Raw genomic sequence first — 12,284 nt, 5'->3', positions numbered from 1 at the left:
GTTGCAAATGAAGTTAATCTTCAAGTTATCATGATCATCAAATAATATCACAAGTGTTATTAGTTAATAATCTTGTTTTCCTATTTTTTGCAGTTTCGCTCAATATTTTCCTGAGCTTATTTACTCATATTTCTGTTTATTAACTGTTATACAATACATTAAGCTGATCATTATTATTATCATTTAGCTTCATCATAAGCTTTTCATGTTGATATTTCATAAGAAGGTGGAAAATATTTCAATTTGATAATTTTTTTGACATTTTTCATTCACTTTTTTTTCTTGCAGAAAAATTGAGTTCAAGATTAATATTGCAATATGTGATAATTGAAGATGAACTTGATGATTATTTCATTGAGATTTCAAGAGAATCTAATGTTGTGTAGAAAAATTTCAATCAAGTTTGTTGTCATGGAAAAATGATGAACATTCCATTGAATGTATTCAATCACAATAACAATGTGATGATGTCGGCTCGCATCATTATCGTGATTCTTCAATATTTTTGTTTCACCTTAACCCTCATGAGCAAATATTCATTTCTCAAATTTTAACCTCATCTAATGGTGCAAGTTTTTTTCTTCATGAAAATCAAGGTTTCCTTTTTTGCCATTGTTAAATTTAACTAAATCAACAATCAAGTTAATCGATAACATGATTGATCAAATGATCAACTGTTGTTGTTTATCTTTCAATTGTCTTAATGCCTTTAATGTCTTTGCTCAATGAACAGGTTAACCATTTGATTCACGTTCAACCCATCAAAAGCATCTTGCCGCATTGAAAGGCAAGGTTACGATCCCGGACATTTGAGTTAACAGACAGACTGACATTCAATGTACAATTAAGTACCAACAGACATCTAAAGCTTGTGCTACAAGGAGAGGGTGAAAGGCATTACCTTAAGGTAACCGAGGAGAGTCAGTGATTGAAGGGACAATTAATTTGTGTCTTGTGGACAGAAGATGAACAAATCTTTAACAAGATTGATAATTAGTTAACCACACAAACACAGGCAGACACTGGTCATTAGAAATGAAAATTTTGAAAATTGATTACAGAACTTAATGATGATTAAAGAAGGAGGAGAGCAAGCACAACATTCAGATAATTGACTTTAATTGCTCAAACTATTCTCAACCAAATCAAACCCAAATGTTTCAACCTTTTACTTCAACTTGTCCATCTAACTGTTTAACCAAAGTTAGTGAAACTTTTTGCAAAATTTTCCTTCGAGTTGCCATGTAATATTTCGCCATGTGTTGCCAAAGTTTTTTTCCATCTTTTTCTTTCTTCTTCTTCTTTGTGGTGAAATTTTTTTTTTCAATCAATGTTATTAGATTAGTTTAATGCGTTCCAGTGTGTTTGGCACGGCGCAAAAAATGGCCAAAAAAGTGATTCCCAGAACAATAATGAGAAGGAAAAGTTGATTAATTTAATAAACTAAACAACTGTTTTTTTCATGCCTCTAAGCAAAGGTTGACATAATCACTGATAGATTCACAAAATCCTATTGTTAACAATCAACTAACCTAAAGAAGTGACAATGTATACAGTAATAGATAAAAAAACACTAACCTTCAGTTGAAAGCCAAACTCACCGAAGCGTACATTTGTCAATCTACACACAAACACAAACACAAATCTTCCTCCTCCTCATCATCATCATCGAGGTAGGGCAAGACTTCCTCCAATGTCCTCTCTATTATCATTATTATAAAAATAAACTTTTTTTTATCATCATTCCACTTCTACTGGCCCTTGTAAATGTGGTTACTTTGGGTGTAAATCTTGTAGCATGTTCATCATTTTCATCTTCATTTGATGAAAATGTAGTTAAAATTAGTGGTTGCAAGAGTTTTCTTCAATTCTCACTGAAAAATGCCAAAAAAGTAGCAAGAACTGAAAGACATACACCTTCCTTTAAAATTTACTTAACTTGTAATTTGGAGCAGTTAAAAAATAGATTCAACGTTCAATGAATAAATCGTGTGAATCGAGTTGCTTTTTTACCAACCAAAGGACTTTACTTAATGGGAAAAAAGTGAAACACTTTAAGTTGACTCAAAGACTGAAGCAAACCAACAAATCATTATTTACACATTGAAATACAATAATGACAATAATAAATGTAAAATAAATTCAAAGGCAATGCAATTTCAGTATCAATGTGAGCCTTTATGACTTGTTTTTTAGGGTTCACTTTTCACTCAAAGTCAATTTTACTGTTGCTTTTTGTTGTCGTTTCCTTTTTTATTTCATCATTTCACCAGTTTTATGTCTTGTTGACAGAAATTGTGAATATTTTTGCGTTTCCATTGCGCTTGCAATAAGCACTTTTACAAAGTTTCAAAGATTCCTTTGAAACATTCAGGTAAAAGGAGACTTTGTTAGCTTTTTTTCATCGATTAAACAATTTGCGATTTTATCAATTTCTTCGCATTTCAATGTCATTCCAATTTTTGCTTGTTTCAATGTTGAAATGTTGATCATGTTGATCATGTTGACAAGAGACAAATAAGTAAAATTTATTATCATTTTCCAGATTCAAGATAATCTCCATGATAATGAAACATTTTGTTGTCCAAAGTGTAAGGCACTTTTGCCGTTGCCATCTATTATTAAACATTTGTCATACACAATTAAGTTAATTATCATTTGGAAAAGTAAAGAGAGAGAGAAAAGGTTATCATTAAAAATTCTGGTTCATCATTGATTGATGATAATTGCTAATTTGTTAACCATCAAGGTAAACATTGAACAACTTTCAAGAGAAGAATGTTTCAACAATTTAATGATCAAGAAAAGTAACGTTATCATTGTCATTGATCGAACCTGAACATTTGAAGGTTTACCTTTTTGTGTAATCTTGAGGCAAAAAGAAAGGTAAAATTAAAGATAAATTGAAGACAAATTATCATGGAAAAGGTAAAGACAAAGTAATCTGAAAAAGAAATGTTTGTCTCCACCTTTTTCAACACAAAAATTCTGATCATTTTTCTTTAGTACATCGGCCATCTATAGAGACAATTCATCTGTTTATCATCTTATTATTCATCGCTCCATCAGTGTCTCTCTCATGAAGCCAATAATGAAACTTGAGAGGCTCCTTCTACTTCCGCCCTCCCACCTTGGCTTACCTTAGCCCACCCTTGGTAAGCAGCCTTAAGGTGGAGCTTGGCTTATGTAAAACATGTTTCAATTGGGTGTTCAACTTGGTTGTTTCCCAGTTTTGTTGTTTTTTGCCTGTTTTGTAATTACCATTGAAAGGCCATTTTTTTATCACTCAACATCACTCTTGATCAAAATGTAAAATCAGATTCAACATTTTTCTTCTTTTGTGGTCTTCAAGTTGATCGAGATGAAATGCTATCTGATTGGAATGATTCAGTGAGAAGGAGTTGCAAGACAAAGTATCACAGGTTAAGGGCTCTTCATTTAATCATCGTCATTCAGGTGTTTACATGATATTAAGTTGAATCTAGTCTGAAGATGATGATGAAACGAAAAAAGTTTCTAATGTAAAAGGTAGAAAGCCTCACCTTAGTTTATCATCATCTTCTTCTTCTATCTTGATGTTCAGGTAAACAGGGGAAAAGCCGAGTGCGCAGTTGGGTTCCTTGGGAGGCTAAGGGCCACACACGATGTGGGTCCTTTTTTTCATTTTATTAATGACCAAAAAGAAGGAGAAGAGAAAGAAAAGACTAAAGGAAGTTTCCCTTTTTTTATGGACACACACACACATTCAACAACTCCCTTTCCTCTCATCATTATCATCTTTTCCCTTTTCTTTTGCTCATGCATTTTGCTGACGGCAAAAGAAATATTTGAACCATTAAATAATTAGCTAAACAGGCAAACTTCATCGACTCTAGGTTTACGCCAAAGGAGAGCGCAAAATGTAGCAAAACTTTGTTATCACACTAACCACATTTTATGATACCTTTCTGCACACATCCGATTCAGATTAAGCCTTTGAACAATTGGGTAGAGTGTTCAAAGGAAGGTTTAGACAAAACTTGAAAGTTAATTGACGTGCAAAACTAAAGTCACACCTTCGTTAACCTAAGTAAGTGTTCAAACTACAATGAAAGGTTTTGGGTTAAAATCAACTTTACTCACTCGGGTTGACATTTAATTGGCCTGGCAATTGTTTCACATCCTTTTTGTTCAACAATAATTCAAAATGAATGAATCTTGAACTTCAAGTCAAAGTCTTTGACTCAAACTAACGAGACTTTTGATTTAAACAAAGGTCCAAGTTTTGCACCCAAGCATCTGAGCAACCAGGCTGCAGATGAAACTCAAAGATTTTTTATAACTCAAATTGCTCTATCAAATGGCATTCATCTAATCTAAATGGGTTCCCAATTGAGTGACTCGACTCGTGGGTTACTTTTAAACTCAACAATGGCTTGATAAAAGCAGAGCTTTAATATTTATCTAATCAGATCCATTTTAATACGTTTCATGTTGAAAATTTATCATATCGATGTACCTTTTTTTCATCGTGCCAACGTATTAAAGTATAATTAAAATTATGATAAATTGATGGAAAGATATCGTTAGTGACTGTGAACCAACGAGGAAACTATTTATTTAAAAGGTTAATAAATTTTTTCATTTTTTTTCTTCTCTCTTTCACTTTATATTCTGGACGTTAAGTTAATTTGGATAAATTAAGAGAAGATAAACTAGAAAATGTTTTAATGTTAACTTGTCTCTTAACATTCTTGTTTCTCATCTTCGAGAAGAGACTGATGAAGCTGCATAGATGATAGTAATGATGATGATAATGATGATAATGGTGATTAAGATGAAGATGATTGAGAAGAAGGAGAAGAAGAAGAAAAAGAAAGATTGAGACAGCGATGATGAAAGTACACTTGATACAAGGTGAAAGGAAAGGTAAGACCACCTATTACACCACCAAAGCAAGTGCATAAAACAATCCATGAGACTGAGCATAGCCACCATGGGAGAAGCAAAGCACATTAAAGCAAACCCCAAGCCAAAGATAACATCGACTATTGAGAGCAAATGAAGCCCTTAAGGTAAAGAAGGCCATTCATTAAACAAGTCTCTTCTAGGGCTATGGTGTTGGTGGTGTTGGTGGTTGTGAGTTAACCTAAACAAGATGATCATCTAGCATCAAAATGAAGCTCATACCCAGTCACCAAAGAGGCAAAACACGTTTATGTTATCTGTAGTAAAATGTGATTCTCACATGAAAAATTATTTCCAAATATTTTGCTCTTTTGTTTAAAAGGTAAAACTACATGGTAACCTTACAAAATGTTTTACAGGTAAAAAGATGGGGTGCTAATGGGTGGCCCCATCATATAAAATTAACTGCCTTTTAGTTCATCAAGGGAATCCATTAAGAGACTGAGAATGACCATCTTTTTCACTTTATGTTTATTACCTTTATCATTATCATCATTATGCCCAGTGATTCTGATATTATTTTAATGTTTCATTTTTTACCTTTCGTATTGTTGCCAAGAAAAAAGACAAAAATTATTGTTTCAATGTCGCGGCAACATTAGATTATCATTTTAATGTGCAACAATAATTGCCTTTTTTTGGTCAACCTTTTCATGTTTACCATTTGTTCAACTGTCCAACTTGTTTGGCAAAGCAAAACTTGAAATTGATTAACTTTCAAAATTCAATTTCAAACTGGCCAGTTGTTCATTTAGTCTAAATTGTTGGACAATGTTTCGTGATCAATTTAATTACACAATGAAAGAAAGTTGAAAGAAAAGACTAAAAATCTGCTCTTTTTTTGGACCAATCAACAAGTTGCGCTGTTGACCAAAAGCTCTTTTCCAATGGTCAAGACTTGCCTTTGATTTGAAGATAATGAGAGTTGAAATTAATGAGAAACCTTTTGAAAGGTCAGTTTCTTTGTTGAGATGCACTTTTACCTTTTTTTACCCTCAATTTGTGGCCCTTTGATTTTGATACTTTTCAACTGGAAATGGTTTCATGAACAATGAGAAATGAGTTGTCAAGACTGCAATTTCAATTGATATGCAGCCTTAAAAAAAGATAATGTTTCTTTACCTCAGTCTTACCTTCTTTACAGTCTTCATCTTCTGTGCATTTCCTTTTTTCTCGTCCTTTTCACTCTTTTTTTACCATTCATTCATCATCACTGAACTCAGTCTTGCTATTCATCTCAACATTTCTTTTCATCATTAATTCACTTTCATCTAATTTGATTGTTACATTTTTTTGCTTCCCTTGCTTTTCAATTGACACAGACAACCTTTACATCTTTCAATGGTACACACAGTGGCAAAGTATTCAAGATATTCATTTGACAATAACAATGTTAATAAACGTTAAAATTCAATAATCACGTAATCATCATTAGACTTGAATGAATTTGGAAACATTAATTGATGAAAGAAGTTGCTTTCAAAGTAAAAAAAAGTGAAAGTAAAAGTGAAATCTAAAATTGAATCAATTCCATGTTTGCTGCTGCAAATGTTTTTCCCATTTGTTTGAATAGTTTGCAAAATGTTGATCCAAATTGACGAGGTTTTTGCTGGCGATTCATGAAGAGTTTTAAGAGTTGTCAAGGTTTAGTGAAATGTTTCGTTCTGGTCATCAAGTGATGCCATTGATTGAAAATAATTGAATCTAATTGAAAGATGTGAATGTAAAGGGAAGCCAAATGTGGCCAATAAAAGTTGTTGCAGCACTGATTATCACCTTGCCAAATGAGGAAATCTTTATTGTTGAAATCGATAAGGTTAACTTGTCTTTTTCTTTCTCTCTTTATCTAACAGAAATCACAATTGCTTATCTTTTGACCAGTTGATCAGATAAAACTCTGGTAATGGGCAGCCAACTGGTGCTCTAATGATACTCATAAAAGAGTGATTTTTAACATTTATAACATTCAAAATGACCATAAGATGTTATCAGCATTTCTCTTGAAAGGTTATTTGTCAAGATAATACAGAAGCATCATTAACTTTTTAACTAACTGGGAACATTGTTCAAGAGCATGTTATACTTTTTTTGCGCCAATTTTTCATCATTTCCAAAAGTTCTCCAGACTTTTGGTAACCTGTATTTCGCTCTCATCACCATTAACATAACTTAGGTAACTTCATTACCATTGTCTTATTGCAATAACTATTACTAAAGGTTTGCTTCTCTCATCAATGGGAATGTGAATATCTTCAACATTTATTGCTACTTATACACAAGATTCAAAAGACTGAGTATCAGAAAGTAAAAGGTTCATCTGTTCACTTGACAAAAAAAGGTGAACGAACAAGAAGTGGTAAAAAGACAAAAAATTTCGTGTAAGTAGCAAAGTCTCTTGTAATCACCCAACGGGATGCCGAGGTTAGGTTAGGTTAGGTTAGAAAGGCAAGGTTTAAAGAAAGAAATTTTACGTTTCTTCGCCTGCCTAAGTAAAGACAACTATGGTTTTTACAAACTGTTTTAACCCTCTAATGCAGATTCAGGATACTTATTAAAAGTCGCACAGGGGCAAAGATACATCTTCAAGCAGTGGATCACTCGAGTTACCAATCGATGAATAACGCAGCTAGCTACGATAATCAATGGTTGTACGTCTAGAATAGACACATTTCAATAAATATTGACTTTACTCAACACAATAAGAGTTGATTCAGAACATGTTCATCAAAATTGAATAGTAATTTTTCAGTTAAACAACACATAAATTGACAATTGACTTTGGCTATTTCAGGCTTAATGAAAAGAAAAGGAAAAAATAGAGAAGGTAAGGGGAGCAACTGTTAATCACAAACTGTAAGTAAAGAGACAGAGTAGAACCCTTGAAATCCAATTTTTCTTGTGAAGTTTTGATTGTATTTAATCTTAGGTTAGCCAACATTCTTGCTGTGCTTGAAACTGAAACTTGGTTTCGTCTGAAATTATATTAAATTTACACGGAAAAGATTTCATGAACAATTTTCAGCACTTTGCTTCGATTGTTTAATGACAATGATTTCAATCAAATTTGCTGTCTGATCGGATTCCATTTTCTGTTGTTACGTAAAGTTGATTCCAAAAGCAAACAGCCATTGACATTGTCCTTTTACTTCTTACACTTGACTTGATTGTTTACCTGTTTGTCTTTATCATCATTTCCATTCATTCAATTCAATTCTTTTTTCCATCTTTTCTCTTCTTGTTATTTATTCTTACAACTTTTTTTTCCTCAGTTGCTCACACTTTTTCATTAATACCTTTTGTGTCTTTTATCCTTTCTTCTGCTTCTCTGACTGGATAACAGGGATTCAGGGTAAATCAAATTGATACAAACAAACTTTTTCTTCTTCTTTTTCTCTTCTTTTATTGATGATAATGATGACGGTGAAACACATGAAGTTTGTCAGATGGTGAAAGAAGAGGATGAGAAGAAGAAGAAGCAAAAAAGTGAACAAGAAATCAGTTCATTCTTGCAACAAAATTATTTCATGATTACGCTTGTTGATTTCTCATTGTATTCAAGTTTAATCTTTTCTCCATTCCATGTTTACCCTGTCCATTTTGTATACCATTCATACACTTGATTCACTTCATTATCTTGCCTTTCACCTTTACTCTTCGTCCAAATTCATTTTTAATTTTTCCTTTCCAATCATGATTTTCCTTGCAAAAAAATCAACTTTCAAATCTCAAAATTCAATCACAATCTTTATCATCCAATCGGCTCAATTTCAACTTATCAACATTCACTTTAATATTCATCACTTTAACCTTTATGAAGCAAACATTTATCAACTTTCCTCTCAAAACATATTATGACATTTATGACAATAATTATCTATTGAAATTAATTGATATTTTCATTGCAAGAAAACGGAACAAACACTGAAAACTCATCAACTTTGTTATCAACTTTAAAAACTTTTTTTTTCTACTTTGGGTGTTCAGCTCAATATGATGAATAAACAAAATTGAACATTATTCATATCAGTGTTCTGCCCAAGGGTTCATTGATAAGAATTGAGTTTACCTTTCAAGTCAACATCAAGTTGAGAGAGACTGAAAGACGAAGAAGAAAAACAGTTTCAAGTTGAGAGCAAAAATTATCAACAAAATGCATATTAATCAAGAAAATTGAATCAATTGGATTTGTGATTGATTGGGATTTGTTGAGTAAAAATGAAAAATGTAAACTCAACAAGATAAATGTTTTCAAAAGACTTTGGCTAAAAACAAATCCAATTGTGATAAATATCTGTTTTGGGTTCCAACAATAAATTAGTTTCTGGTCAACAATTTAGTTTAAAATTGAATCTGAAAGTTCCCTAAATGGATAACAGAATCAAGAAGGAAAATATTTTTGGTCCAAAAAATGAAAAAAAAGTTGACTTGAAGTTGATAGACTGGCAACGCCATCTGTGATCGAATCTTTTTTTCTCCATTTTTTGGTTAAGTTTTGAAACTTTTGTGAAGTTTCATTTTTTTCTGGTTAAATTGAAGCTTTTCTTGCAATTTCATTTTGCTGAGCTGTTGATTTTCCTTTTGATAATTGAAAGGTTAATGATTGAAGGTAAGAGTGAATTGAAACTCTAATTGATTGAATCAATTATTTACTGAATCCATAGAAACTGCTGATTCAAAAGAATTGATCAAAAGTGGAAAAAAGGTTTCATTGAACAATATTTGGCTAATAATGAAAGGTTGGAATAATAGAGAAGAGGAAATAGAGACTTGAAATTTTCTGGTTCAATTTCAATCATTATCACCATTCTGTATGCATTATCATCACTTTTTTCCTTCGCTTTGAGTCCAGTGAGATTAAAATGAATGGAATTATTGATGAAAGGAGAAAAGTGTGAAAAATGATAAATACTTATATAAGTTATAATCCAAGAAACAAACTCTCGAGAGCTTTTTTCCTATTATAAAGTTCGAGATGTTTTCCCTTTTTTTGTTGTAAGAGTTTCCCTTACACTTTCAATGAATAGAGTCACTTGGCTGCTTTAAACTGTTATTGAATTTATCATGATTTTACCAGTTTAGACCAAGGATTAGGTGAGAAATTTATTGAAATTTTTTTGCTCCATTCTTCCATCAAGTTGAATAGGTGAAACATTTTGAATTTGGTGACAAAATATTTAAAAGTGAATACAAAAGTCAGATTAACACCTTTCCATTGATATCTTTACTCTGAATGCGTCAAAAGTGAATGTCTTTTAATCCCTTGAATCACATTCAAATGGATTACAAAGTTTAAAGATTTTTTGCCTGTAAGATGTTGAGTAAATATTGGATTAATGATTACAATTGGTGACGATTCAATTAGTGTTAATAGTTCGCCCATTGAATGTTCAAATTGTGTTTATTGACTTTTCAAGGTTTTTTTCTCGAAATGAAAGTGTAAAGTTCACTTTGGGTTTGGTCGAGTGAAAGCGAACAAGCTTTTTGACCATTTAATGCAATTTTGGTTCAATCGCTATTTAAGAGGCAAATTTTGGTGCAGTTATGTTGACTTGGATCATTAAGTTGGCCAACTAGTTGAACAAGGAAATGAGAAAATTTGGCGAAGAAAAAAAACTTTATTAGTTTCCACTTTTTTGGCAATAAAATGCAATTTTGTTTTGCATTTGTTTCAACTTTGGCTGAAGAGGAAAATAGTTTTAAAGCAATTCATTGATACGGATAAATTGATATTTTCACTGATCTTTAACAAGTCCAATCTTTGCATGATAAAGTTGGTAAATGATGTTTAAAAGTTTACTTGGACAACACAATGAAAGTGTTTTGCACAACATTTTAATGTTGAGTTTGAGTTCAAGTTTATGGTAATTAAAAGGTTAACTCTGGTCGAGTCAGTCACTGGTTCTGGGTTTAGGGTTAGTGAGGTTAAGGCTGTTAGCGAAGAGCAAATTGGCGTGAAAACTGTTTTCTTCAAGTCTTTTCATTCCTTTCAAAAGGTTATTAGATTATCAAACTTGACCAGATTGCTGTTTACGGATAATTCAGTGATCATGAAACTCTTAAGACGGACCTAGAGGAGCGCAAAATTGCTGTCGAGTGTACAAAGAATAGAAAAGTATTTTTTTCCTCTTCTTTTTACCTCTCAAAGCAATCGATAACAATTGTTAATTGTTGATGATAATAACAACATTAACAAATGTAAAATTGTAAGATGAATAGGAAACGATTTCGTTTTGGTTCAACATTAAATGAAAGCTGGTGATGATGATGATGAAATGTTAAAGGATAAGAGGATAAAAGAGAATTGGAAAATAAGATGAAAAGAAGATGAAAAGGAATCTCTTGAAGAAAATCTTTTTTCTGCTTCTCAACATTAGTACTTGTTATATCACTTATTAAAAGGTAAATAACACAACTTTTTTTTGTTAAAATTCAATGTGATTCTCTATGATATTGGTTTCTTCAATTCAATGGTGAACTTTTAAATACAGAAAAAGAAAGAAAAGATGAGAAACTTTCAAGTATCTCAATAAACCTTAAGGCTATTTGATACCTTTGCCAAGTATTCATGTTTCGTTTCTCTTTACCTTTCTTTTAGTTTCGTTCAAAGTGGACAGATGAAAAGATATTATGGTCAATATTTTCAACTACCTTTTGGTGGAAAGGAAAGTGGATGAAAAATTGAAATTTAATCTGCATTGTGTGCGAAGTGATGAGAAAAGATGAACATCGAGAGAAAAGGAAACATTTTTTCCACCAAAGGAAACACCAATATTGTTACTATTTTTGGGTATCATTTGAGTTTTGCAAAGTCCAATAATTTTCAGATCAAAGAAAATTGTGCAAAATTGTAATTAAACGAATTTTTAAATTGATAAATATCTGAAAATGCGAAGTTTGACTTTTCATTTCTGGTCAACTATCAGGATCTCTAGAGTGGTTTTCAAATAATCCTAACAATAGTTCAATTGAATTTGCTTTAAAATGCGAAACCTTTCATCTCCAAATACCAAACAGAATAAAAACTTTTCTCGATGAAAGAATGGCAAAAATGAGCGGAAAATATCGGCTCTAATATTATAATGCAATAAGGTAAAGTTGATCCTTTTTCATTGATCTTCATTTACTAGTCAAATATTATTATTAAAAAGTTATTAATAACAATATTGTTACTTTTAATGCTATAACTCACTATCAATAAATTAATAGCCTAAACAACATGAGAATTGAACTCTGCTGGAAACAACAAAATTAAAGGTCTATTGCCTTTCGATATTAATTTAATCACGAAGGGTTAATTCATCATTTTCACCACATTTCAACCTCATAACAATCTCATT

This window comes from Tetranychus urticae, chromosome 1, assembly GCF_039701765.1.
Source record: "Tetranychus urticae isolate SD_2017Ah chromosome 1, NJAU_TeUrti_SD_1.0, whole genome shotgun sequence".
NCBI classification, from domain to species: Eukaryota; Metazoa; Arthropoda; class Arachnida; order Trombidiformes; family Tetranychidae; genus Tetranychus; species Tetranychus urticae.
This window is presented reverse-complemented; position numbering follows the sequence as displayed.